Source organism: Chrysemys picta, chromosome 3 (genome assembly GCF_011386835.1).
Source record: "Chrysemys picta bellii isolate R12L10 chromosome 3, ASM1138683v2, whole genome shotgun sequence".
In the NCBI taxonomy this organism is placed as follows: Eukaryota; Metazoa; Chordata; order Testudines; family Emydidae; genus Chrysemys; species Chrysemys picta.
This window is the reverse complement of record NC_088793.1, coordinates 37,334,413-37,362,349: the sequence shown is the minus strand read 5'-3', so window position 1 is coordinate 37,362,349 and position 27,937 is coordinate 37,334,413. Positions and strand designations below refer to the sequence as shown.

At 40.8% G+C, this 27,937-nt stretch overlaps 2 long non-coding RNA genes across 2 annotated transcripts; one reads left to right on the top strand and one right to left on the bottom strand.

Annotated features, from left to right (window-relative positions):
- Positions 1-424: 424 nt before the first annotated feature.
- Positions 425-20,923, bottom strand: LOC135982028 (uncharacterized). Its single transcript, XR_010599225.1, has 3 exons — positions 20,546-20,923; positions 3,234-3,362; positions 425-1,300 (listed from the first exon to the last, which is right to left on the bottom strand). It is a non-coding gene; the product is annotated as an uncharacterized LOC135982028 (long non-coding RNA).
- Positions 20,924-22,383: 1,460 nt separating this feature from the next.
- On the top strand, positions 22,384-24,957 carry LOC135982204 (uncharacterized). The gene is made up of 3 exons (XR_010599446.1): positions 22,384-22,489; positions 22,934-23,217; positions 24,778-24,957. It is a non-coding gene; the product is annotated as an uncharacterized LOC135982204 (long non-coding RNA).
- The last annotated feature ends 2,980 nt before the right edge of the window (positions 24,958-27,937 follow it).

Genomic DNA, 27,937 nt, shown 5'->3' with positions numbered 1-27,937 from the left:
GACCTTGGGCAAATCACTTAGTCTCTCAAGCCCCCGTTATAAAATGGGGATAATAGCATTTCCCTATTTCACCAGGGAGGGGTGAAGGGCTGTTGTGTGAGCTGCTCAGGGTACGTCCACACTACCCGCCGGATCAGCGGGTAGCAATCGATCTGACGGGGATCGATTTATCGTGTGTAGTGTAGACGTGATAAATTGATTTCCCCAGTCGCTCTCCCTTTGACTGCTGAACTCCAGCTCGGCGAGAGGCAGAAGCAAGGTCAACGGGGGAGCAGCGGCCGTCGATCCCCCGCCGCGAGGATGCGAAGTAAGTGATTCTAAGTCAATCTAAGATACGTTGACTTCAGCTACGCTATTCTCATAGCTGAAGTTGCGTATCTTAGATCGATTTCCCCCCCCCCCACCCCCCAGTGTAGACCAGGCCTCAGTTACTGGAGTAATGGGAGCAATATAAAGTATCTAAGATTAAAATAGATTCTTGCGCTATAAGGGTAAAACTCATACTGAGTAACAATGCCTATGTAAAGTCCAATTTTAGTAGCTTAGGTGCTAGTTAAGCGGTGTATCGGTTTTATGTGTGTGTGTTCTGCATGAAGGTGAACTTCACCCTAAGGATTAAATTCTGGTCATTGCAGAATTCAATGCAATATTCAATTGTTTGAACTGTTTGCTACAGTTATTAATTAGTGAGTAATATCAGAATTATAGCGTAGCATCCATATGGATACTCTATGGTAGGTTCTCAGAAGGTAAGACTGAACTGTCCTGTGCATGGAGGCTACCAGGGAAAATTTTCAAATATATTTATAATCTTTTCTTAGAATCAGATTAGAAAATGAGCTACTTGAAAGAGACCATCATCATTTTTAAACTTGTTATTCGCTGATACTGTGTCAGGTATGTGGAAGTAACTTTTGACTGGAATTCAGTGATTTAGAACTGTCTATGAAGACTTCATATCATGTGTTTTGTCCTGTGACCACAGTTTCTATGAGACACACTTCCAAATGAGGCTTGTCCGTCAAGGGGAAAAATATGCCTTCAAGATTAATAACCTACAAATTGGATTGCTGCCCAACCCCCTAATCTGCTGTCCCCATTCTTCTTTTCTCTATAACTAGGACTAAGGAAAAATATAGCTTCAAGCTGTTGTCACTGGTAATTATGTCCAGCTCAGATAAAGTGTCATGACCTGTGAGGCTTAGGTCAAATGTCAGAGAGTTTATGTAGAAGTCTGAAGGCTTCTGAACAAGCTTTGAGTATTTACTCCTTTTGTGGAAGATGGCTGCACACACCTAATCTGAAAAAAAAATACAGATATTATCAATCCAGAGTTAGCATGTAAGAAATTAATCTCTTGTCATGCATATTGATAATGAAAAGGGTTTAACAATTTTTCCATTGGGAATGGTGCATATTGATGCCTATTTAATATTTTCACAAACAATTTTGCTCATTTTAGTTTAAATAAGCTTGCTTAAATAAGAGCATAAATGGACTAGCTAGGGTCAACCCTACTATATAAGGTCTTTGGTTTATTTTGTATGACAAAACTTGTGCTGAAGACCACTCTAGTAGAAAATCCTTTTTCATAAGCAACACATTTATAGTACTCTGATATTCTAATTAAACTTTGCTCTAATCTTTAGTAAAACATGTATACTACTACTCCTCAATACCACAGAAATGGATAAACCTCCCTTTCCCCAAACCACTTTCCCTGTCCTTATTCAGTGACCTATCACATGAGGCTGTTTTACCTCAGGAACTGTAGTCTTTTGCAGCTGGGAGGACTAAAGGAAGTTCCTTACCAACACAAAGGGAAAGGCTTTTATTCATGTTATTTCCTGGTTCCCAAAGAAGGAAATCTTGCAATGGATTTTTCACAAATGGAGATCTCTTGCAATCAACCTTTTGTGATGAACCTGAACAACAACTATAGGAGATTTTGCTCCAGGGCAGACCATAGTCCAGGCTCGATAACAGATGCTTTTCAATTTTTCCTGGTTGAGTCATCTACTATACACATTCTCTGCAGTTACTTTAATCCTGAGAGTAATCAGGAAGCTGAAAAGGGACAAAGCAACTTGAATCCTTATTGCCTTGGCCATCCTCAGCCTAGCCAAGAAAATATTGGTATATGCACCTACAACAGCTCTCAATACAATCACCAATATCTGCCTCTGGTCAAGGATAACTTGTCTCAGAACAAGGGCAAGTGTCTCCCCAGACTGCAAAGCCTCCATCTGGCTTGGATGATAACTGGCCGAGCTACACTGAGAAGGTCTGCTCTGAGGATGTCCGGGCCATATTGGCCAACAGTAGAATGGTTTCCACCCGAGCCACTTATGCAGCAAAATGGAGAAGGTTTTTGATCCAGGCTGAGTTCCACCATTGCCTTTTCACACAGAGATCAGACATATCCTGGATTGTCTTTTTATATCTGAAATATACTGGTCTCTCAGTCAGTTCAGTGAGTCCATTTGGCAGCCATTTTAGTGCTATACTTATCTGTGGATGGATCTTCAGTCTTTTAACTCCCCTTATAGCGAGATTTCTTAAAGGGCTTATGTATCTACTACCCTCTTTCTTTCATGTCTGGTTCCTCTGTGGGACCTGAACCTGGTCTTGTCTTAATTGGGCTTCCTTTTGAACCTATGGCAACATCATTTTTACCTATCTGTTGATGAAAACGGTGTGTTTTGGTGGTGATTACTTCTGTTAAAAGTGTGCCAGAGATTCAGGCACCTCTAGCTGACCCTCTCTACATTGTATTCTACAAGTGCAAGGTCTCTCTCAGGCCACATGGAATATTTATGCCCAAGGTTGTCTCTGCATTCCAGTTTTAATTAGAACACTGGAGGATGAATGTTTTTTTTTCTGAAGGCCTACTCCAGCAAGGTAGAAGAAAGGCTTCATATCTTAGAAGCCCATCGGATATTGTCCTATTACCTAGACCTTACAAAGTGGTGGGTTTTTGGGGTTTTTTTCCCTCTTCATATCATGTTCAAGACATTTTGTGACCTATGCTGAAAGGCTTAAGGGACAGCCTGTTACAGTTCAATGTATATCTCACTGGATATCAGACTGTATTAAACTCTGTTTTGATCTAGCTAAGGTTTCAACTCCCTTTGATAATAACAGTCCATTTTACTAGGGCTCAATTCACATCATAAGTCTTTTTCAGCAACATTGGACAGCTGTAAAGCATCAACATAGTCATTTGAACATACCTTTTCCAGATGCTGTGCTATTACTCAAGCTTCCTGTGCTCATGCCGATGCAGACTTCAACAAACCAGTGCTCAGTCACACTTCAAATAGTCCTATGAGGAAACTGCTGGGTGGTCACCTATACAGTCACTGGAAGGAGAAAAACCAATTATTCACCTGTACAGAAATAGTTGTTCTTTGAGATGTATAGTGCATAGATATGTTTCATGACCTTCACACCTGCCCTGCTACTTCAGCTCTTTGATGGATGATGGTGCAAGGGAATGGAGAGGGATGCGGTGGCCGCAACCCATCTTTACCTTCAACTCCATGCATGAGGATGGCAGGGACACGTGCCACCATCTGTACTGCTGGCAAAAGTCTCCAATCTGAGTGCATTGGGAGCACCTATGCCTACTCTGGCATATATATATGTGCACAACTAATCTCAAAGAACAACAATTACCATTACTGTGGTATCGGGGAGTAATAGTATAAACAGCAACTGTTTTTTTCCCCAACTAGCTCTAGTCATACTATTCATTATACCAAAAGAATACTACTTGTTTCTTAAATGTTTAAACCTAAAATACTGGCAGTAGTGTTCTATGCAGGGGAATGCAATCTGCCTTTGCTGGGGGTGGGCTTCATGATGTAATGCATCATTTTAATCTCTAACTACTATGTGGTACTATTATTTATTTCTATTACAGTAGTGCGTAGAAATCCAGTCTGGGATCAGGGTCCCATAGTGTTGGCATTTACAAACACGTTTCAAAGAACACAGTCCCGGACCCAGAAAGTTTACAATCTACCTGATAGTCAGGATAGACTGTGTCGCTAAACTACAGCCCATAGTCATGGGTGGTACATTGCTGTGCTGCCCCAATAGCATCTCTGGGAAGGAATTGTGGCATAGGGACTTACAGTGCTATGCTTGCTTTCCCCTGGCTCCAAGAGGAATCTCTTATATCAGAAGCAAATTACTATCCACCCCCTGTACTGGTTCAGTTCTCTTTGTCAGGGCTCTGCCTACTTCCCACCCAGTGGGAAGTAAGGAAACAGCACCGTATCTCTATGCATGAGGAGCCAATCCTGCGAAACCCACATAAGGATGGTAGGGGAAGAATAGGTCTTTCTCATCTTTATTTCCCTGCACAGGGGCACAATCTGGGATACAGCTAAACTTATGATCTTACAACAAACACAAACAAGCAATAGGCATACTCAGTTTGGAGAAATATCAAATATGTGAAGATGAGTATTAAATAGGTTAGACAGAGAAGATTGCTCCAAAAGGGGTGTTATTTCCTGTCATGTCTGAGTAAACAGGCTGTGAGCTCAGGGAAGTACACACAGAGCTGCAGAACACAGCACTCAGCCCCAACCTGCAGCACTATAGCTTGCACATTACTGTTCTACCGTTGCTATCATTATTATTTATACAGCACTAAAAGCGCATTAGGTGCCTTACAGACATGCAGGAAGATTGTAGGCTTGCAAGAGGAATCACTAATGTGACCCATTTCTTGCCCCACCATGAACTCGCCACCTCCACAACCTATGCAAAATCCTACGGCAAAGAGAGACTATGTTGAGCTCCTACAGAACTATTGAATCCCCTGCTCCTCACTGCCTTTCCCAAACATTTGAAACATGGTATTTCTGCTGCATTTCAGACCCATGGAGGTGACCATAGGATTTGGTCTTGAATTGTTCAAGTGGTGGTGTTTGATTAATTGATCAAATTATATCACTTTAATGCTGCTGGGGTTTTTGAACCAAACTATGGAATATTTTCCAAGTATAAAATACAGTGAAGTATATACTTTAAAGAAATAATTGTTGAATGCTTCCCTCAGATTGTCAGTCAAACACTAAATGTGTTATCACGTTTAAATTTTGCTACTCACTGAAAATATTTTGATGACCTAATTTCCCCATATAGTCCATTTTATTTTAAAAAAGAGCAATGACTTCTATTCTCCCTATAAAAATCTGTAGTTTTATTTGAACATAATATGTGTAGACATTAATTTATATAAATAGTAATACCTCCTATAGCACTTTCCCCTTAGCTCTAATCAGCCAGGCTCTCTCTGGGTCAGGTATTCCTCTGCTATTTTTTCTCCACTGGCCTTTTATCTTCCATATATTTAATGGTGTCGGTGATAAATTTTAGATTAAAGCAGCATATTATTGCTTGAAATTCAGAACTCAGGTTGATGTAGAAGTATTATTAATATTTTTTTATTCTCTATAAAGATGTTCTTTCAAGCCACATAATTTGCCTGCTATAGTCAGACGCATGTTTAGAAGAGAAAATATGATGATAGAATCATAGAAATGCAAGACTCTAATTTTAGTTTGTGATCTACTATAACCCTCAGATCTTTTTCTGCAGTACTCCTTCTTAGGCAGTCATTTCCCATTTTGTATTTGTGCAATTGATTATTCTTTCCTAAGTGTAATACTTGGCATTTGTCCTTATTGAGCTTCATCCTATTTATTTCAGACCACTTATCCAGTTTTTCACGGTCATTTTGAATTCTAATCCTATCTCCCAAAGTGCCTGCAACCCCTCCCACCTTGGTATCATCCACCAACTTTATATGTGTACTCTCTCTATACCATTATCCAAATCATTTGTGAAGCTATTGAATAGAACTGGACACAAGACAGATCCCTGCAGGACCCCACTCAGTGTGCTCTTCCAGCTTGATTGTGAACCATTGAACTTCCGGGTATGCTTTTCCAACCAGTTGTGCGTCCACTTTATAATAGGTTCATCTAGGCCATGGGTAGGCAACCTATGGCACGTGGGCCAAAGGCGGTACATGAGCTGATTTTCGTGGCACTCACACTGCCCGGGTCCGGCCACCGGTCGGGGGGGCTCTGCATTTTAATTTAATTTTAAATGAAGCTTCTTAAACATTTTAAAAACCTTATTTACTTTACATACAACAATAGTTTAGTTATACATTATAGACTTATAGAAAGAACTTCTAAAAACATTAAAATGTATTACTGGCACGCGAAACCTTAATTAGAGTGAATAAATGAAGACTCGGCACACCACTTCTGAAAGGTTGCTCTCCCTGATCTAGGCTGTATTTCCCTAGTTAGTTTGTTCATGAGAAGATCATGTGAGACAGTATCAAAAGCCTTACTGAAGTCAAGATCTATCACATCTACAGCTTCCCCTTATCCCCTTGATAATTCCATGTTGACTGTTCCTTATCTTATCTTCTAGGTGCTTCCAACCTGATATTTGACTATTTGCCCCATTGTCTTTCTGGGTACTGAAGTAAAGCTGACTGGAGTATAAATTCCTGGGTTGTTCTTATTCCCCTTTTTATAGATAGGGACTATATTTGCTCTTTTCCAGTCCTCTGGGCTCTCTCCATCCTCTTCGAGCTCTCAGAGGTAATTGCTAATGGCTCAGAGGTCTCTTCCGCCAGTTGCTTAAGTATTCTAGGATGTATTTCATCAAGTCTGGTCAGCTTGAAGACATCTAACTTGTCTAAGTAATTCTTAACTTGTACTTTCCCTATTTTTGCCTTTGATCCTACTCCATAATAATAATGAGTTTCAGTAGAGTTAGAGGACTTGTTATTGTATTTCTGCTTTATGCTTGAGATGATACCATTTGCAGGGGAGAGAAGAGAAGGTGAACTGTGGCTAGATTCTGGTTTTGCTGCTAACCCAGGCTCCCTTTATTCATGTGAGGAGTCCCATTGAAGTCAAATGGGATTACTCTCATGACCAAAAGAATTGCATTTTTCTGTCTCTGTTAAGCAGAAGGTTAAAGATTTAAAGACTAGTCTGATAGCAGCCCACCCTTCTGGTGGACCTGGGTGTGAGCATTGTTACCAGTGGTGCACACAGTGAGACCGTCATCCCTACATTATCTAGCTTTTGTTTTTTAGTCACAGAAGCAGCATATGATCAATAAAGAGAGGTTTCTATTTTAAGCCTCAATCCCTTATTCATAAATAGGCAGATTTTCAGCCTCCTAGTAATACTGTTTATGATTTTTGAATGGATGGTAAAAATGGAATGAAATGATTTCACCAGACCTTGACACACTGTAAAACTGGCATGCAGGTTATAGTAAATATCACAAGAACATATGACTGCATATGACTGTTTTAGAACCTATGAAGCTCCTATATTAGTGAGAGGAACAAGGTCCCTTTCCTTACATCATATTTCTCCACTAACACTCCTCCGCTCATGATCAAAAATGCCCTTGTGCGAAATACAACTGTCCATGGGAAGATAACTCCTCTCATAGGTGACAGCATATAATATTGAAATGGATGTAACTTTTGCACACACCCAGCTGATAAACATGTTTATACATATGTTCTAGGTTACGATCTGATAAATAGAACTGCTGATCTCAGATGCACTCCATTTCTCTGAAGTGGAGCCACCCAACATGACCAGTTCAAGGAAGAAACTCCTACAGTCTTGTGAATTGCTCACCTTGATACATGTGTGCATGAAGGACATTTGAACACTGGCAATTTGATGTAAAAATGATTCCCTCTGATATAAAGGTTAAATTTGTGTTGTTTTCTTTTGAATAGCCGATAAACTGTACCACACTTCAAGGTTCTTGAAGAACAGGATCTTAGATCAATTTCAAATAACCTTGTGAATAACTTCTAAGGACTGATCTTAAGGATACATGCAAACCAAGGTAGAGGCATGGATTTAGTCAATAAGTTTAAATACTTTCCCTGAAACATTGAAAAATACTGTTATCTATGTGCTAATAGCCAGCCAGTGTAGCACTTATATCTGAGTACCTGTTTCCCCTAAAAGATAACATTACTGTCACAATGAAAATTAAAGATCATATGTGATGGCTTTATGTAAAAAGAAACACAGTGCACAGGTAGGGAGTTTAGATTTCTGTAGTCAATTGGTGTAGAAAATATCCATTCATAACAAGAATTAAAATACCTACTTTAATGGGCATCTTGTAAATAGGCTGATTCTGACATATTTGTGAAGTATATAAAAGTACCCTAACAAACAACTGCTCCTATTATAGCAAAAAGGCTGACACATAAGATTCAGTTCCAGCAGACAACATTAGAATTAGGGCAGCTTGAATATAAGACATTAGTTTAGATACGTTTTCTAGTTTGAATGAAGAGGGGCTGAAACAACTCAGCCAGGCTTTGAAATAGTTAATAATAATCTTGGTGAAACATGGTCAGTCAAGAGCAGGGCTTCTGCCAGATGCCATTATTCCTGTTTTGACTATAACAGTTTTACTAAATTGTACATTCAAATCAATCTTCACATAAAAAAAGTCATTGCGGTAAGGGTTAGAGGTTTAAATGCCTTCTCTGTATTTTAGGAGCGGTTTTTAAAAAAAATCTTCCTAGCTTTATTTCACTGTAATTTGTGCAATTGCTTTTAATCTTGATGACTACACTTGATTATTTCTGACCCATCGTTTCTTCTGCCAAGAATTCTAATGACCAAAAAGCTCTCCAGAAATGCAATCTAGGAGCCCCTTACTGCTACCAATGACTTCATCAGGTGTAGGCTAAGGGCCCTGGGTCTTTGCACAGCAGTTTCACATTTCCCGTCTGAGTTAATCAATGCTGTCCTTTCTGAATTAAAGGAAATGATGCAAGACTATAACAGAAAAAAGGGTAAAAATTTATACATGAGCCTGCAGACGCTAATGCACACAATCAGCTTTATACACTTGAGTACTCCCATTGAGTTTAGTGGGAAGTTATGGCCATGGCAAGTGTTTGTGGATCAGAATCCAAATTAGGAAAGGTGAGTTATATTAAGACATTGTCTGCTCATTCAAAATTATTTCCCTGGTAATATTCTTTCTATATGAGCCAATAAAATGTTGTAATGCACTGGCAATTGAACTCCAGTCACCCATTCAAAAATATATTGGGCATTCCCGAGATTTCGTATAGAAAAGTTGGGCCCTAGCCTGAGTGTACCCTGTTAGAAACAGCTGTCAGTCAGTATGTTCCATGCGGTAGGGATTCATAGTCTATTTATTGCTTTCCCCCATTCTTCCCACCTTCCATGCAGCCACATTCTGCTGCTGTTACTCAATTTGAGTAATACCTTACTCAGGGAGCGGTTCTAATGGCATCATTGTGATTGCCCACAGAGCAAAGAACTACCTGACCTGAGTAAGGGTGGCACAATGTGGTCCTTCGTGAGGAGTGCCTAGCCACCATTTTGGTTGGTCCCCAAGTTGGGGATAGGTTGAGCAAAACAATTGAGATGACCACGAATTGCACCCTGCATCCTAAAGATGAGATGTAACAGGCTTCTAAAAATACGGGCCCAAGGATACAAAACTCTACCTGGGAGCCATTTCACACTTTGTTCCTAGGGTCATTATTGGTTCAGCAATATCACCTGTTTGTTTTTAAAATCTGTCACCACCTGTTTGAGATGCTTGACTCTGAGAATTAATACTTATAAGGAGGAGAACTGCTAGGAAGTTCCATGCAGAATGAAAGGATCTGTTTAAGCTTGAAGCAGCTGCACATGACTGCGCAGTCTCGCTAGCACCTGATTAGAAAAGGGGATTTAGAGAAAGACAGACACAATCACAAAGGCCTTGTTACTCTGATGTTTACATATAGGCTGACAGTACTGATGGAAGAAGCGAGTTATCACATAATCTATATCCAACAGTAAACATAGGATAGTCTGGTATTTTTTTTAAGGAATATCCAGACAGTCTGAGTTTTCAAATAAACAGAAACCGAATTGAATGAAGTAACCCCCTAAAACCAAAACATTGTTTCTGATTAAAGTCATTAGGATAAAAGAACCTAGAGACAAATTGTGTAATAATTGCAAACTTAGTTTCTTAATACTGAAAAATCCCTCGTCACAAATTGCAAAATGGTGAGGAATTTGATTGGACAAATGTTTGAGCTGAGTTTTATTTTTCCAAACGTTGACCTGTGGTATCCCTACTTTTGTAGTTGTCTGTTGGCTATGCTTTTGTGCTTAACGAATACATAATATTTCTAAAACTGTTGTGATAACTGCCAGTTATGTTGATGTACAGCCACTGCATTAGAGCAAGATGTGGTTGTGACTCCTTTACTTAAGGTTGTATAACGGGTTTCCATTATAACTCCCAATGTCTAGTCTCTCGCATAACTTTCTCCTTTGGGGCTGAATTTTTCTAAGCTTGGTTTCTGCATGAAGGTGAATTGCTCTTGCAAGTTTCAGCAAATAATGTTCAGATAATTTTGAATGAGAGGAGGGTAGAAAAAATGAACTTTTCCTATTATAGAAAAAATCTTGTGAATGTTTTTGAGCCGCAGTAGCACTGAAATGGCTGGTGATAGGAAGGTAAAATGTAGCAGGGAAATAGTCTACAGACAGAAATGCGTGTGGTGTGGGTTTTGTGTGTGTGTGTGTGTGTGTGTGTGTGCTCAAGCTGAAGTTGATTTTGATTTGACAAAGTTATGAGGGTTTGAAATCACACTCCATACATGTGCAGTAGATTATGCATGCATTTTATTGCTAGGCTGTGTGTGCGTGCGCGTGCACACACACACACACACACACACACTTAGTTAAATCAGATATGTAGTCAATTCCTTAGTCCCCCGAATTATTCTGATCTGGCTCAAATTAATTTCTAAATATTTCAGGGAAAACACAAGTTTGGTGAAAGGAATCTTTCTCTGCCAATCCATAATCCTCTGTGCACATAGGGGAATGTGCACAGGGTTGAAATCCAGGAACTCCTAACTTTACTACTGACTTTAATTCTCCATTTTTCATAATGCTTATTTAATGAAGCCTCACACCACATTCCTTAAATTGAAAGGGAAAACAGATTCTGTAAATTCAACTGAATGAACCTAGTGGTATATGTGATATGAGACACTACTCAGAATTCATTGTGTTTATCATGATATTGTGTAGGGACCAACCAAGAATGAGGCCCCACTGAGTGCACTGTATAAACATAGTGTAGGAGATAGTCCCTACTCCAAAAAGCTTACAATCTACATAGACAAGCCCGATATAAGGTGGGAGAAGGAGTATAACACACAAGCAGAGTGAACAATGTGAGGATAGCAAATGTCATGTAACTCAACTATGTTTTGTTTTGGTTGGTTTTTTGGATGGGTTTACTTTGGAGGGGATCAGCTATATGGAAAGAAAAGGGAAGGCATGATGAGATATACAAACCCCACACTGGGACAGATGGGGTTAAAAGACAATACTGGACCTAGCTAGCCTCACCCCTCTAACCCTGCAAAGCATGTTCCAACAGGGGACAGGGTTTAAAAAGGAAGCAACGCAGCTCAGAAGGGGTGAGGTTGGGAAAGAGTGCAGACCTACTCTGCAGGCTCCTGCCAAAGGGACTAGCCACGCCTCCCTGATACACCAGGACTGTATGCTGAGCCTGGTTGGGGCTGACGGTTTGATTTGGTTTCCTTTCTATTTTTTCTTTTTCCTTATCTGGGACCAGAAGCAGAGAGAGCAGCAGTAGGAAATGACCCAGGGAGAATAACACAGTAGAGTCCACCTCCAGGGGCAGGGCTGGCACCAGCAGAGGAAGCACGTGCCTGGGGTGGCACATGCTAAGGGGCGGCATTCCGTCCATTCTTGGGGCAGCACAGTCCGGGCGGCTTTTTTGTTTGCTTTGGCAGTTCGGGCGGCTTTTTTTTTTTTTTTTGCTTGGGGCGGTAAAAATGGTAGAGTCGGCCCTGCCCAGGGGTCAGCGCTCCTGACCCTCCTAGGGCCCTAAGTCAGAGTCCAGTAGAGCGGGAGGGCCCAGGATCACCTACTCTTGACTGAGTGGATGCTAACCACTAGGTCACCTAGCCCATTGAGGAAAGGAAGAAGGGTGATGGGAACAGTGCAAGTGAGAAGAGGGATGGGACAAAGATGGAGGGTATGAAGTGAAGTTGTGGAGTGAGGCTAAAGTGAAGAGATTCAGAGGGAGGGGTTTGGAGCAAACAGCCAATGAGCACTGGGCACAGAAAGTCCAGTTAAAACTGTAGAAAATATTCTGACAACATCAGAGTCTGAAGGTCCCTAGTTAAACTGGTTCTATAGATGCTCCTTAAGTCTCAGCTGGCTCCTCCTTGCAGTTTCCCCTCTTCCAACCTCACATTGCGGGGTGGGACAGCATGGGAATATTTTTGGGAGGCATATAGCTATGTATCAGCAACAAGGAATGCAGCCAGAAAAACATGTTAACATCTTGTCCCTGGGATTCTCAATTGCTAAAACTACTCTGGGATTATAATCTATCCTGAGGAAGGTTGCAAAAGGTAATGAGCTAAGGACCAACAGCTGCAAAACTGCAGACTGCAAAACACAGGGCCTGATTCTCTGCACACTTACACTGGTTTTTCATCAGCATTGACACAAATGGAGTTTCTCTTGATTTACACAGCTGTACATGAGAGCGAAATCAAATCCCCAGAGTCCTGACTCAGATGTGTAATAGGCAATATGTCTTAGATTTCCCAACTGCCTACCCGTATCCAACCACTAGCTCCCAATTAAAGAGGCTGTGGTAAGAATACCTCTCAGCACAGGAATATATTTAAAGGAAATAAATATTCATTTTTGATTTGGTAAATTAGTGGAGTTTACTTTTTCAGTATTTCCTTATTAAAGCATTTTTTCTTTGCTATATATTAATATTTCAAAGCTTGGTTCACTTTTTTGCATATTTTATGCTTATAAATATTTAGCCAATACTTTTGCTGGATTGAAAACAAATGTATACGTCATTGTTCTTCCCTTCCCTGGCAGTTGCTGTGTGTAATCTCTGGAGTAGTAACTGGGAAATCTAAATCCAACTTGACTGTCTTTGCACCCTCTTGGACAGAACTCTGGAAAATAGCCCATTAGCCTTTTATCCAAGTAATATAAGGGTTAAATTGATGGCAGCCATTCTGGTATATATTAAATCCTTCATATAAAGTATGTCTTGATTTCTTTGTTGACAGTATGGTTAATAACTCTAACATGGTAGCAAGATTGTGCTGTTGCCCCACTTTCTTAGCTGATAGTTCTGCCTATTATTAAGGTTACCGGACACATCCCACTATAAGACTCTGTTTTCAGTTGATTATAGCTTGGCCAAACTTTAACCATTTGGGCTGAAATTTTCCATGCCTGGTGTCTGCCTCATACTGGTAGTTTTTTGTTTTTGTTTTTTGACAGAAATATTCCTGAAGTTGGAGATTCCACATTTAAATAGAATCTAACCAGATTTAAGTATGTTCAAACACTCCCCTAGCTTTGGGCTGTTAACCTTGGATTCAGACCCAAGTTTTGCTCTGGAAATCTGGATTTAGGTCTATGTCTAAGTGTTTTAGAAATTTGTATCGGATGAAAATGTATTTTAGTTTGGAATCCTTTAGTATGGAGGGTCCCGCTATTAAAATAAAATATTGTTATAATTTCTAGAGAGAGGCTTTCTTAATGTACCGTGGGTTCTAATGAAGATGCAGAAATTCAGACAGGCATCCATTGCTAGATACAGAACTTTGTTACTTTATAGCTGTGTAAGGTTTCAGTTAGTACCCTGATAGGTATGATACCTTTTCTGTATATGCTACATGTTACTGGAAAAGTGTGTTTTTTTACAAATTAAGGTAGATATATTTACTCAATAAGCCAGGTACCTTAGGTGCCATGGATGAAATACTGCTGGTGGGGCCAGGATTTCACCCCAGGAATCCAGCTGTGCAGCACACAGAAAGAACTATAAACATCCTCTAAAAATGACTCTTAATAGGTCTGTAGAGTTGCAGGATAGCGACCCATTAACCAATCATCAGGGCAGGACATGCCCAATAGGCCATTGTAATGATTATGGGGAATATTTTGCATTCAGGGGAAAAGGGAAATCTTTCTCTGTCGGGTTCCTTTAAAAATGGCAGCTGGTTCTAGCTGTTCAGCGGATTGTTAGTAGTAGTCCCAAGGAAAACAAATTATTATTATTATTTTACCTAACAGGAGGTTCTGACACTCATCAGGCATCTTTGAGAGCATCACCTGCCCTTTGCTCACTAATCCACTGCCCCTGGGTTATTTCTATAACTTTCCAAGCAGCCACTTTTTTTAAAGCAACCTGCCAGATAAATCTTTTTCTCCAAAGATAAAAAGGCTATAAAAACAGACTAGACTACTTAGCTTTAGAAGAAGGTGGGAAGACTATCAATCTCTAATTAGGAATTAGCCGCATATCTCAGCCTCTGCTATTTACTTTCACAAATACCTTAAGGTATGTTATGAGTTTAGACCCAACCCTGTTTACCTAAAGGGACAAACTGTTCTTCAACACAAAACTATGGCTGTTAACTCCTCTTGATTTGAAATCCTATCAATAAGGAGCATTAAAGGACTGACTTTTAACTATGCAGGTAGATGTGAGCATCCCACTTGTAGAGGTCATTCCCCATTCATTGTAAACATACCACACCCCTGGTAATAAACTTGCATAGATTGTGGAGGCTTTGCACGCCTGGTTAAAAGGATATTTGATAAATATGCTTGACTCCATTTGGAAATGATTGGGAGTACTGAATCCCCAGATTTTGTGCCATTACTCTGCTTTTTGAACCAGAAGTAGGCTGGGTATTCTGACTCTGTCCATTTTATTTCTTAAGTACTGGTTCTTGCTGTCATAGCTACATGGCTAACTGCATCTCTGTCCCCTTTCTGATCCCTGAGTGCACCCCTTCACATGTCAGGCCTTGTGCCTTTACCTGTCTGTGACATACCGGAGCACAATCCAGACTAGTGATATCACCCCTGCCCTGAATCCTTGGGTGCTCCACAATGCCTTGCTGTAGTAACTCTGACCTGGACCTCTCACAAACAGCCTTCCAGAATGCAACCAGACCCTGATTGTCTGTGTGTATGCCAGCTACACCCTGGCTCTCACCAGTCTCAGTTATACTGCAGGGTGACCCCAACACACCCCCATCTCAGATCTTCCCCAAGAAATGTATGTCCTGTACTGCCCAATCCTCTCCTGGACAGTACAAATATATTAAGTCTATTATTCCTTTAAGGGAATAATATGCCCGCTTATCTTAAGTAGTTACTCAGACCCTTCAATTTAAACACACTGGATTAGATAAAACAAGTTTATTAACTACAAAGAGATTTTAAATGAGTATAAGTAAAGAGGCATAACAATCAGAAATGGTTACAAGAAAAATAAAGATAAAACATTTACTAATATTTACCTAAGAAACTATTTTAGTTGCAAAGCAGACTTTCTCACCACGTGCGCCAGCAGATTACTGACCAAACTTTCAGGTCAGGACTCCTCCCCCAGAGTCCAACAGCTGTTTCCTTTTGTCTTTTCAGACACAGAGAATGAGATGGACAGGTGGTGTGAGAGAGGGGTATCTTGTGGTTTTTGCCCCCGCTTTTTATAGTTCCGGTCCCCCTTTTGAAAAACATTTCCAGCTGAGAACTGAGAGACAAAGTCTGTGTGGAAGCTAGCTTATCTTCAATCATTTTTACGCTTCTTGCTTGCTTTCCCCAATGACCCTCTGTTGCACATATATTCATATAGTGAGCTTCCCAATAACCAGGTCAGACTGCAGTCAAAAAATATGACAATGCAACTCCAAATCCTTCATGCCTGTCATTTTGAATAGTGTCACTACTGGAATAACACACCCCTAAAATAAGTATTTTCTTGGGATCATCATCAGAGGCCATGTTTACTATTTGGATTTTACAGAAGCTAACACAATGGGATCCTGAGTGAAGTCTCTGGGTACACTTTTATTATAAATATAATTACACACAAAAAGAACATTATCAAGGTTGTTGGAGAATAAAGGACTCTAAATTTAGAAAATGCCAAAATTAAGGTGGCCCATAGACCCTAATTCAGCCCTCTTGTACATAGGCATTATGATTCAGTCTTTCATTACACACTCACATACTATTTTTTCCCTGCCTCATTCAGTGCACAGGATGGAGCTGCTTTGGGGATGAATCAGGGTCTTGTAGTGAAGGAGATTTGTCTGTAGGGCCCCCACTTCATTTGTTGTAGAAGCTGAAAGTTGTATAGGGAATGAGGCAGGGATTTCAGGAACAGACAGGATGGTCTTATAGTTAAGGCAGTTGAATGCTGCCCTGGAGAACTGGATTCTATCCCTGCCTCTGCCAAATAGCTCCTGTGTGATGCTAGTTAAGCACTTAAACCCAACTTTTCACTGTGTGTTCCATATTTTCTGAATGCCTGACTTTAGACCCTGAGATTTGATTTGCAGAAGAGCTGTGAGTAAAAGGGAGCTGTGCTTTGAACATATAAAGTGCTACACAATGCTACATGCTCTAAAAAATCAAGTCCTAGGTGTCTCATATTGGGCATTCAAAATTAGTGAATACTCTTCAGCTTTATCTTTGTGCTTTGCCCCTTCATCTTTAAAAGTGGGGATAATATCATCCCCTTTTTTTGTAAGGGTGCTGCAAAAATAAATTTAGCAATGTTTGTGAAGCACTCAAGCACTACACAAAAGGCCATGAGGCAATTAATGTCTGTCTTCAGAGCAGCATTTGAATAGTGTTCAATAAATAATCCATAGGACCACACATTGAACAATAAGAAAACAAAATATTGAATAGTTCATTCAGTGACCACTATCCATCCTGTGCACTCAATGAGGCAGGGGTCCTGTGGAAAAAATAGTAGGTGAGCATGTAACTGAGACTGAATCACAATGCATTCACACATGGGAGGAAATTAAGTTTACACAGGAAAGCTGTCTCCGCTCTCTGGCTTCTCATGCAAATCCCGATCTCCTTGCTCAGAAAAGTCTTAGCTTCACACTTCCAGTCTCTCCACCCAGTTTCTCCCATCATGCCAATCTCCACCCCTCTCTCAGTCCCAGTCTCCTTGCCTAGCCATTCTCAGGTGCCCCCCTTCCACCTCTTCAGCTAATACGCATCTCTCCTCCCTACCCCCACATCCCCTCCAATCTTAGTTTCCCCTCCCTCTCACCTTCCCAGCTCTTTGTCCAGTCTCTTCACCCAGCAAATCTCAGTTCTCCCTCTGCACCCCAGCTCCACATGAGATTTGTCTCCTGCTCCCCCTACCCCACTGGTTCCTAGCCCTATCAGTCCCAGACTTCCCCCTCCCTCAGCTCCTTTTCCCAATTTATTCCTCCTACTCCCCTTTGTCAGCCTCTTATCCCATCTTCTTTCAAATCCATCAATTTCATCCTCCATGATGACCAAGCAGAAACATGGTTGACAGTAGATTGGAAAACAAGAATTCCATTTTGCAAAAAATGTTCAGGTTTTGACATTTTTTTTTTCTGTATCGGGGGAAAAAACTGGACCTTTGACTTTTAAAACAATTTAAATAAAATCAGTACTAAAATCAGTATGGAAACACAGTAGAAACAAGAAAATAAACTACACATTCAAAACCAATTGCCCAGCCCGAACAATAAAAAGTGCATTTCCAGAAGCCTGCTATTGAATGAAGGGAGCCAAATCACTTATAAGAGTATAACACAGAGAGAGAGAGCAACACTGCTATATATCCAATAGTCCAGGGCACTCAGCTGACATATGGGTGACCCTATTTAAAGTCTCTACTCTGCTTGATTAGTTCCCTAAACACTGGGCTACAGAGTCAGTTTTTCTTGTTGAAGCTATGCCACTTTATGTACACAATTAATGTCAATAGTGCCTGAGAGAGACTAACTATATAGCCCAGTAGTTGGGGCACTCAGCTGGGACGTGGTAGACTCCGTTTCAAGTTTCTGCTCCAAATCAGCCAGAGAAGGAACTTGAACTAGGCCTCCATATCCCAGCTGAGTACCCTAACCATTGGGGTGGGAATCTTTACATTCCTCTTTACCCTGCCTCTGCACCAAAATTCCATCCTGAACCTTTCAGATGAAAGTTTAGTCAAAACTGATCCAATTTCTATAAAAAATTTCCAACAGTTTCTACTTGAGAATACTCTCAGTTCCAGTGCCTGACCCAGCTCAGAACTACAATTGCAGGGAAGTCCTGCTAATCCCTGGATGGAACATGCTCTGTGTGCACAGAATTTTCAAGGAATTGAGCTGTGAAGTTCTAGCAAGTCTCCACTGATAATGTGCAAACTGTGATTTTTGAAAGGCATATAACTTGGCCAGTTTTGGGCAGATTTCCACAGGGAGAGCAAAGGGCATCTCTCTAACATAAAGGGCACACCTGCAAAATTTCGAGTCCTGCTGCTCAGGGGGGAGGGTATTATAGCATCTCAAAGAATAGGTCACCAGAATTTTTTAACATGGGCAAAACACATTTTTTCCTAGTCTCATTCTAAGAAATGGCTGGACCATTTGGGCTGAAATTTTCCAGAATATTTCAGTCTGTCTCAGGCATGGAAAATTTCAGACCAAATGGTTAAAGTTTGGCAAAGTTATTAGCAACTGATCTTATAATGGGAAGTGTTGGGCAACACTATTTATGTACATTATTACCAATTCCTCCTATAATAAAAAAAAATTGACCTCTTTGCATCTACCCGACTTTCTTTCCTGTCCTATGTTAGGCAGTTGTGGATTCGTCTAGTTTTATGTTAAGTTACATAATAATAATAGAGGTAATTCACAATGTTTTCTGAGCAATTAAAGTCCGAATTCTGCAAATAGGTTCATGCAGGCACCGTTCATTCCAGTGATGTTCTATGTAGGAGCACAGTCCCTCTTGTGTATACCTCATTCTAAGTGCATGGCCTTAGATTGGATAAGGACCTTGGGAAGGGACTGTGTCTTAATATGGCTATATATCTATATATATATTCTGACTGAGGTTTCTGGGAGCTACTATAGCAAAGATTGCTAACAATAGGCATGACTTAACCATTGTTGAAAGTTTACTCCAGAGCACAAAAAGGAAGTAAAACATTTTTGAAAATTGAGGTGTAAGTAGAAGGATCTCCACCACTTAACGCTTGCAGGCAGAGTGGAATGCCACACTTTGACAGTGAAATTAACAATGCTTTTCTATTTGAATGTAAAGATCCCATCCATTTAATCTGTCTTTACAGTGCTGAGATAGGGTCTAATGTATATGTAAATGCTTTGCATAAAGGATCACATCTTCTAGGCTTTTTGCTTTGAAATGAATAGATATCTTGACATTGCAGTAGAACAATAGCTTTCTTTAAGCACTTAATAGTATCTTGAAAATACTAATTACTCCAGTCCCAATCATGTATTACTCAATTACTTTATTTAATAACCTACAAAATTATCTCTTCTAGCAGAAGATTTAAAATATCCTTCCTAAATATGCCTGTGGCATAATGCAATATATACTTACAGGTATATAAGTCTTTCAGAGCCTGATCATACAAACAATTAACATGGGGGAGTCATCTCATTGACTTTAATGGGCCTATTCATGGTTGTAAAATTAAACATGCACATAACTGCTTGCAGGATAAGGGATGTACTTTTCTTAATCCATTAATGACAGCAACTGATACTATTTTTGTAATATTTAAAGACAAATGGAAATGATCACCCTTTTAATTATTACAGAAGATGGTCTACAAGTTTTTGAAAATGTGGTTATCTTCATCTAGTAGGGAGTTTGGATTACTGGTGAGCAAACCACAAAACATTAGATAGTTCAGTTCTTTGATTAATCTAGACCAATGGTTCTCAACCAGGGGTACAGATACCCCTGGGGGTATGCAGAGGCCTACCACAACTCATTTAGATATTTGTCTAGTTTTATAGCAGGCTACATAAAAAACATTAGTGAAGTCAGTACAAATTAAAATTTCATACAGACAATGACTTGTTTATATGGCTCTGTAGACTATGCACTGAAATGTAAGTACAATATTTATATTCCAATTGATTTTTTATAATTATATGGTAAAAATGAGAATAATCAATTTTTCAGCAATAGTGGGCTGTGACACTTTTGTACTTTTATGCCTGATTTTGTAAGCAAGTAGTTTAAGTGAGGTGAAACTTGGGGTACGTAAGACAAATCAGACTCCTAAAAGGGGAACAGTAGTCTGAAAAGGTTGAGAGCCACTGACCTAGACCTCTTTGCTTTGTCAACTGTGCTAAGAATCCCACTAGTACAAGTTGTCTTGTGAGACTTGTGCTATTTCCTAGTCTAGTAGATTCAGAAATACTGAAAATAGCCTTTCTATTGTTGTTCTGTCTGTTGTAGCCAAAACCCTAAGGGGTGTGTGTGTATGTGTATGTGTGTGTGTGTGTGTGGGGGGGGGGTCCTGAGTGAAAATGAAAAGCAAGCAAACAAACCCAAAGCAAACTGACCTTTTCAGGAGCACAAAAAGATGAAGTTCAAGTTCAGGTGAAGTTTTGGGTCTGCTCTTCTATTATCTGAAATGATTCACTGTGTGCTGTTTGGACATCTGTCCTGGATAGTACAGGTATTTTGGAACCTGCCAACTTAACAGCTGTTGCTAGTTCTGGTTTTTACCCTCATGCTCTAGGAGTGGTGTTGAATACTCTTAAGACATTTGATACAATATCAGTAGCCAGGCATTATAAGGAGGTCTTTCAGTGCACACTGGAAGGGACCCCACAAGATTGTTGCCTTTTGTTCCATCTAGAAGGAGAAAACTTAGCAGAGCCAGATAGTAGCCTGGAGTTTTTTGTGTGAACTTCCAGCAAGGTTTCAGAGTCATTTCAGAGAAGAACTCCACCTGGGAGCTAATAGAGTGTAGCTGAGTGTAGTTAGGCTCGGCACCTTAATGTGGGGCTGGAGTGCTCCTGTGGGATAAGGTGTGTTGTTTCTCTGACCAGAGCCAGGCTAGGGAGTTCTCAGGTGTAACAAAAGCAAATGTGTTTGCACAGTTATTTTGAGTTCTTGATTTTTAACCTTACGTGGTAGGAATGCAGCAGCCAAGGAGTTTTGCCAAGTCTGTGTTTTAGTTAAGCCAGAAGTCCTGAAATAAAGCTGAAACCCAAGGAGGATGGGATGGATGAATATTTAAACCTCAGTCCCCTATGAATTCTTTCTATAACATCTCAGGCCGTGGGTCTGCCACACTGGCAAATAACAGGCCACTGTCCATCTTTATCCATAACAAGTTCACTTAAACAAGAACTTTGCTGCTCGTACTGTCTTAGAGCAAAGCAACTTGGGAAACCCACTAAAATATTATATATCACATACAAAGGGCCTTATCCTGCCCAGTGATGACTGCAGGGCTGGGTCAGGCTTTTCATTATTATTTATTAGTTGTATCATGGGAGCGCTTTGGAGCTCCAGTCATTGACCAGGATCCCATTGTGCTGATAATGGGACCCTGTGCTTTTCTCTGTTTGTGATACAGGGGAGTCTGTATCTGCACAGGAGTGGAGGTGTGTTGAGTTCTGTCCTCATTCCTTGGCTTTAGAGAAGCTTCTCTGTGGGGTTTCAGTTCCAGGGAGTGTGGTTAATACTCTTCTTGATTCAATGCTTCTTCTTAAACCCCTGTAGGGGAAGTGGGACTGTATCAACTTTCATTGGTTTGCCTCGAAGTGTTGAGGACAACCCCTGAGGTTTGACTGGGGTGGGAGTCCAAGCTAGATGTGGCTGGTGAATCTTTGGCAGCAGGGCTTGAAATGGGGAGTGGGAGTGGGCACTGCTTGGCTGCTTCTGAAGGGAGAAACACCATTTCCTCCTGAAGGAAGAATTTCTAGGAAACTGTGAATTAGAACTTGTTTCCTCTCTCCGTTCCTGGTTTATTTTGGAATGGGTCCTAGTAATGATTTTTGTATTAAGGGTATGGAATTCTACGAGGATTTCTTTTCACAATGTGCTTCATTATTGGTCAGATGATGAAATAATCATCACAGTGGAGATAGTCACTGGCCGTCTCTTTCATGTGTTCTTGAGACTATCCACATTTCTAAAAATAAATAAATAAATCTAAGCACTTTTAAAATCCTAGTGCTGAAAACAAAGCTTGCTTTTAGAGATAATCCCCAGTGGAATGACTTTCAGCAGAATAATGCTTTGTCTTTTTTATTGACAGGTTTTAGCTACTTTATGCCTCTCTGCTCACATCAACCTTGTTATTTTTTACTTTACAAGAAAACAAACAGCCTGCAAATCTTTTCTGCAGACAAGTCAATATATTTTTATACTTTCTGGTGTTTTATTTTCAGGAAAATTCACGTGGAGAGGTTGGGCATGAAGCCAGATTGCCTGGAGGTAATTCCTAGAGCTGTGGTACACTAACGACTTCTGTGAACAAATCCCTCCAAATGGTAAGCACACTGTTGCTTGTCTATTGAATTTGTATTCAGCAGAGAGAGGACTCATGATCTGAGATGTTCTCCCCCCCTGCACTGCATTCTGCTCAGATCCTATACTGGAAGAGAGTTAAGCTGGGGGAAGATGAGCATTGGTGGGAGGTTGGCTTTTTGAAGGTTTTAAAGAAGATAATACATAGTAGCATCATGCAATCAGGGATAACAGAGTGAGATCTTGCAGGTGGGACTGCTAAAAGGACATTGGTTGATCATTTAAAAATATTTAAATTAGGATATTTAGAAGCTGGTGATCTAGCAGCTGGATGGGGGAAATGCACAAGATCATTTATATTGATATTTTACACATTTCTTAATAAAAATGAGTGTGTAGACATTCCTGTGACATCTAGCAGGACTTTTATTTCCTATAAACATTTATGCATAAAACTGTAACTGCAGAGGAACCAGACCGAGAATCTGCCCCTACCTGCTGGAAGCAGCCAAAGCAGGGACTGCTGCACCGGAAGGGAGGGGAGTAAAATGGGGCCAAGCTATCAGCCTGGTATCTCCGGAGACAGAACTATGAAGGAAGACCGCCTCACACCATGGGGCACTAGGACCCAGGTAGCATCTGTCCTCACCATGTGGTTGTTGGATGGAAAATTCCTGAGAAGAACTAGCCAGAGAATCCAACAGAAGCAGCCACAGCAGGGATCTTCAGACATTCAGAGAACTTTCTACAGGTTTGATTCTTCTCTGCCCTGCGCTGATTGGCTGTTGATGCCAGTCTTCTCCCTCCCTCACAGTCTCTTCATCTCAGCATCACTCCACACCTGCACCTTCTACCTCCTTCTTCTATGCCGTATCCTTGCCCCCATCCTTCAGCGTCCCTCTGTCTTCACTTTTATTAACATTAAGCTGGTATGCTCCCCAAAACAACACCACTCAGCACCCCCTCAAAAAACCCTCCCCAAACCTAACTATGCCTACCCTCCAAAACGTTATGAAACTAACATGATGTTTGCTTGTCATCACATTGATCACTTTGCTTAGTGAGTTTTATACTCTTTCCCCCATCCTGCATCTGTCTTGTCTATTTAGATTTAAGCACTTGGAGCAAGGACTGTCACTCTCTATTTGTACAGTGCCTATCACAAAGGGGCTCCATTCTTGGTTGGTCTTTGGGCATTACCAGGGAGACCAGATGTCCGGATTTTATAGGGACAATCCAGATATTTGGGGCTTTGTCTTATATAGTCGCTTATTACCCCACACCCCCATCCTGATTTTTCACACTTGCTGTCTGGTCACCCGAGGCACTACCGTAATTAATATGATTATTAATATTTCATGGCATGCAGGTAGTCCTATATGAGTTCAATGGTACTGCTCGTGTGTGTTAGCAGGATTGCATAATGAGAAGTCTGTTTTATTTATTGCATTTAGTCAAGTATTGCAAACTTTTTGAAAAGTCTTGTTTATGTCTCTGCCTATAAACCAGTGCACTGTGAAGTTCCACCAGGATCGCTTCTTATTTCTATTGCCATCTAATTTTGGTTTAGTTTGATGTAACTGTATTTGCTGGGATGGGAACCTAATAATTTACTTTGTTTTTCTCAGTTTTTCTAAAAAGTATGTTTGCCAAGGTTGCCCCCCAAAAACCACCCTACTATAAATCCTTTACAAATAATTAGAAAAAAATCCATTTTTCTGAATATCAACAACAATTGGCTTTGGTACAAAATCTCAATGCCAGATGACTCAGCTATGATTTCTCTCTGAAAATTGCTCCTTCATGTCCAGTATAATTTTCTTTTATTTCCTTCCAGTCTGGTCACACCACACGGGATGTGATGTGGTGTGTTGTGATCTCCCTACAAAATCTGAAATCTGTTGAAATTAAGATGCATGTTCTGTGGTCACTGCTTTAGTAAAAAATGCACCGTAAGGAGGAAAGAGTGGGTGCTAGCGATCTTAAAAATAAAGAATTTATGTTGGAAATCAAAAGTGGGGCAGGAGCACACAATTCTACCCATGTTTGTTTACTTCTGTGCAGCGCACTTTGGTTTCTGCATGGTGTTATGGCTTCATCCTCTGGTTCATGAATCTGATTTTAGGCAGCATTTGCTTATTAGCCCATCTATTTTTTTCTCCTTGAACCCAGGTAGTAAATGGTCTTTCCTACCCAGACTGAAGCTTGCATGAGAGCTAGCAAGGTTCACTGGTGTGGTGGTAGTGAGGGGGAACATTCAGTTCAGCGAAGATGATGGAGGTGATATTTGCTTGTTTCTTTTCTTAACAAGGTTTGCAATCTAGGAGTCTTGCGAAATCCTTGGCTGCTTCTTGATTCCAATGTGGACCTCACCATCATCATCCGTGCCTTTGTGACCTCTAGATTGGGTTATGGCAATATGCCCCCTATGATGCTGTTCCTGTAGGCACAGCTAGTGAAAAATGTGAGACTGCTTGATTTGCAAAACTGGGTAAAGAGCACATTATACCACTACTCCAATAACTGCATTGGCTTCTGTTTGTTCTTGGTATGTTTTATGGTAGTGATATCAATCTTTAAAGCCCTACACGATTTGGGTCTTAGCTCCCTGCGAACTGCCTCTTTCTCTCTCTACTCTCATGACAGCTGTGATCAACATGCTCACAATCATGGTTTTTAGGAAGTCTCTAGATTACAATATGTGGGAGCTAATGGCAAGACTCTAGACTTTGCTTTCCTTCATTGGTCCAATAGAGTTTTAATCTATTGCTCTTCAGAACAGTGTAAAACTCATCTGTCCTTTCAGGGTTTTGCCTGAAGAGTTAAATGCTGAGGGTATTTGTAGCATGATTGGGTGGTAGGCTCAAGAAGAGGAGTGGATAACATTAAGACAACAATTGAGACATTGTGAAACAACTTTCTATCTGTAAACCGTTATTATATTTGTAACCCTTCTGCCCATCAGAGTTGACAGCAACAAGGGCCGGGTTCAGTATCTAGGGGTTCCATTTCAATAATGCAATGCAAAACCGGCTCAAGCCTCCACCCAGTGACCTGGGACAATTACATACCACCTCCCTGGGCACCTCTAAGAGGCAATACTTCCCCTCTCGCAAGCACAGAGTCTGAGTGTAGCAAAAGCCTTTTAATAAAGGAGGGAAACAATGTGGCATTATGTTGGGGAAACACCACAAACAGGATTCATAACACAAACCATGAGCAAAAGACCCACTTCCAAGTAAGTTTGGCAGTGTCCTTTTCCCCCCAGGGTCTTAAGTCCAGCAGCCCAACAGTTATCCCACCCACAGTTTCTGACCTTGATCAGTGCAGCCCCCCAGAGTTCAGAAGTTCATCTGCAGAGTTTACCTCCCCCCTGCCTGGGTGGAAGTGGGGGAGGTATGGGGTGGGGCATCTTACATGCTCCGCTGCTTGGGTTGATGGCCACTTGCCATGCCTCTCTGTGGGGTTCTGCTGTAGTCCTCCACTCCACCAGGTGCCCTGATATCCGCTCCGCCATCCGCGCCTCTCCGCTATCCGCTCCTCTCCGCTAGCCATCCTGCCAGCCGCTCGCCAACTTGTCTTCAGCCCCCTCCCCCCCAAAACACAGCTCTCAGTGCATATGGGCAAGCAGTCCATCTTGCTAGGCAGGGTGGGTGTGCTCATGCAAATGAGTTCAGCCCCTGATGTTCTTTTCCACAGCTCACCACCAGATGTCAGGGTAGAGCCCATTCTGACTCTGCTTACATATTGATATATATTTAAATGTGGGTGAATTTATAACAACATAAATGTCAATCTACTAAGGGAAATAGTTCATTTGTGGTGTATAGACTTGATTAAAAACTGATATTTATAACTGCAAAATTTTGGATTTCAGACAATTAAGAAAAGCACATGCAGAAAATATTTGATGGTTTCAGATGTTAACATCCTGGTGCTCAATTTTACTGAGAGTTACAGATGCCTCCTAGAATAACATCCACACCAGACTAAGCCAGGTTCTATGTGGTGTATAACTAGCGCTCTAGAACTAGCATGGGCTAGTGCAGGGGCACATCGCTCGCCCGCGCCGCTTCTCGCCGCCCCCATTGGCCCGGGACGGCTAACCGCGGCCAGTGGGGGCAGCGATGGCTGAACCTGCCGCGTCAGCAGGTAAATAAAACTAGCCCGGCCCGCCAGGTGCTTACCCTGGCGAGCCGCATGCCGAACATTGTCGACCCCTGGGCTAGTGTATAGAGGACTGGACTGAGATTCAGGAGACCTGGATTCTGTTCCCAGCTCTGCTACTGGCCTGGTGGATGACAATAGGCAAGTCACTTCTCTAGTACCTATATTTACCTCCTTTATAATGTGCTGTAAGATCTATAGGTGTAAAATGCAATAGAAGAGCTTGACATTAATATTATTAGACAAGAGGGTTATATCCATACTACTCAAATAGTAAATACAGAAGAGTGTAAATTATGCCCTCTAGAAGACTGGATGATTACATATTCTCTAACTTACACGGACATATGTCATTTGATTAAGGGGAAAGTTTAATTAGTTTAGTTGTTCCTGATTCACCTCAGTATTAGTGAGAGGATAATCAGAACTATTGCCATTAAGAAGGCAGGTAGGAACAACAGGAAGGAAGTAGAATACAGAGGGAAGAAGGCTTAGTGAATTTAAAAGCTGACCTTAATCACTCTATATTTTGTAATACATCAGCAAAGTTATAGAAAGGACTCAAAATAAACACACTGTGGCAGATCTTTAGCTGGTATAAATGAACAGATTTATTTCAGAGGATCTGGTTTATTTATTTCAGAGGACCTACATGAGCTGAGGATCTGGTCCATTATTTTTAACCTGGCTGTGGATTAGGGATCTGATGGGTGAAGACATCAATTTATTTGTGAACTGTGATTTCTTTGTGGTCCTGAACTGATCAGGAATTTTCACACAAATGACTTTTTTTTTTTTTTTTTTTTAAATGGAAAATGCAGTTTCTACAAAATCAAAATTTCCGTAGGAAAATTTCAATTTTGCAGACATTTTTGCATCAGGAAAATCAAAACAAAATATTTTGTTTCAGGTTCGTTCAACATTAAACATCGTTTTCAGCTGTCTAAGGAGCCATGCTGCCTCATGGGAGTTGTAGCTGATTCATGCCCCATTCTGTCCTGTGAGTTGAGTTCCTTCACCAGAGTAGCTCTACTATGATGCAAGGTCTTCCCTCTGACAGACCCCAATGATGGATCATGGGAGATATAGTGTGACTTGGGATCCCAGCCCATTGGAACGAATGAGGGTACGAAGCACATACGCTACAACTTCCAGGAAGCTCTATCACACTTTGGCAGATGCAGCTTAATGTCAGACTGACTCAACCTGATATGAAACATTTTGATTCAGATCAACACTGAAACAAAACGTTTAGATTCAGGTATGATGAAACGTTTCAGTTGAAAATGTCTAAACACTTCAGT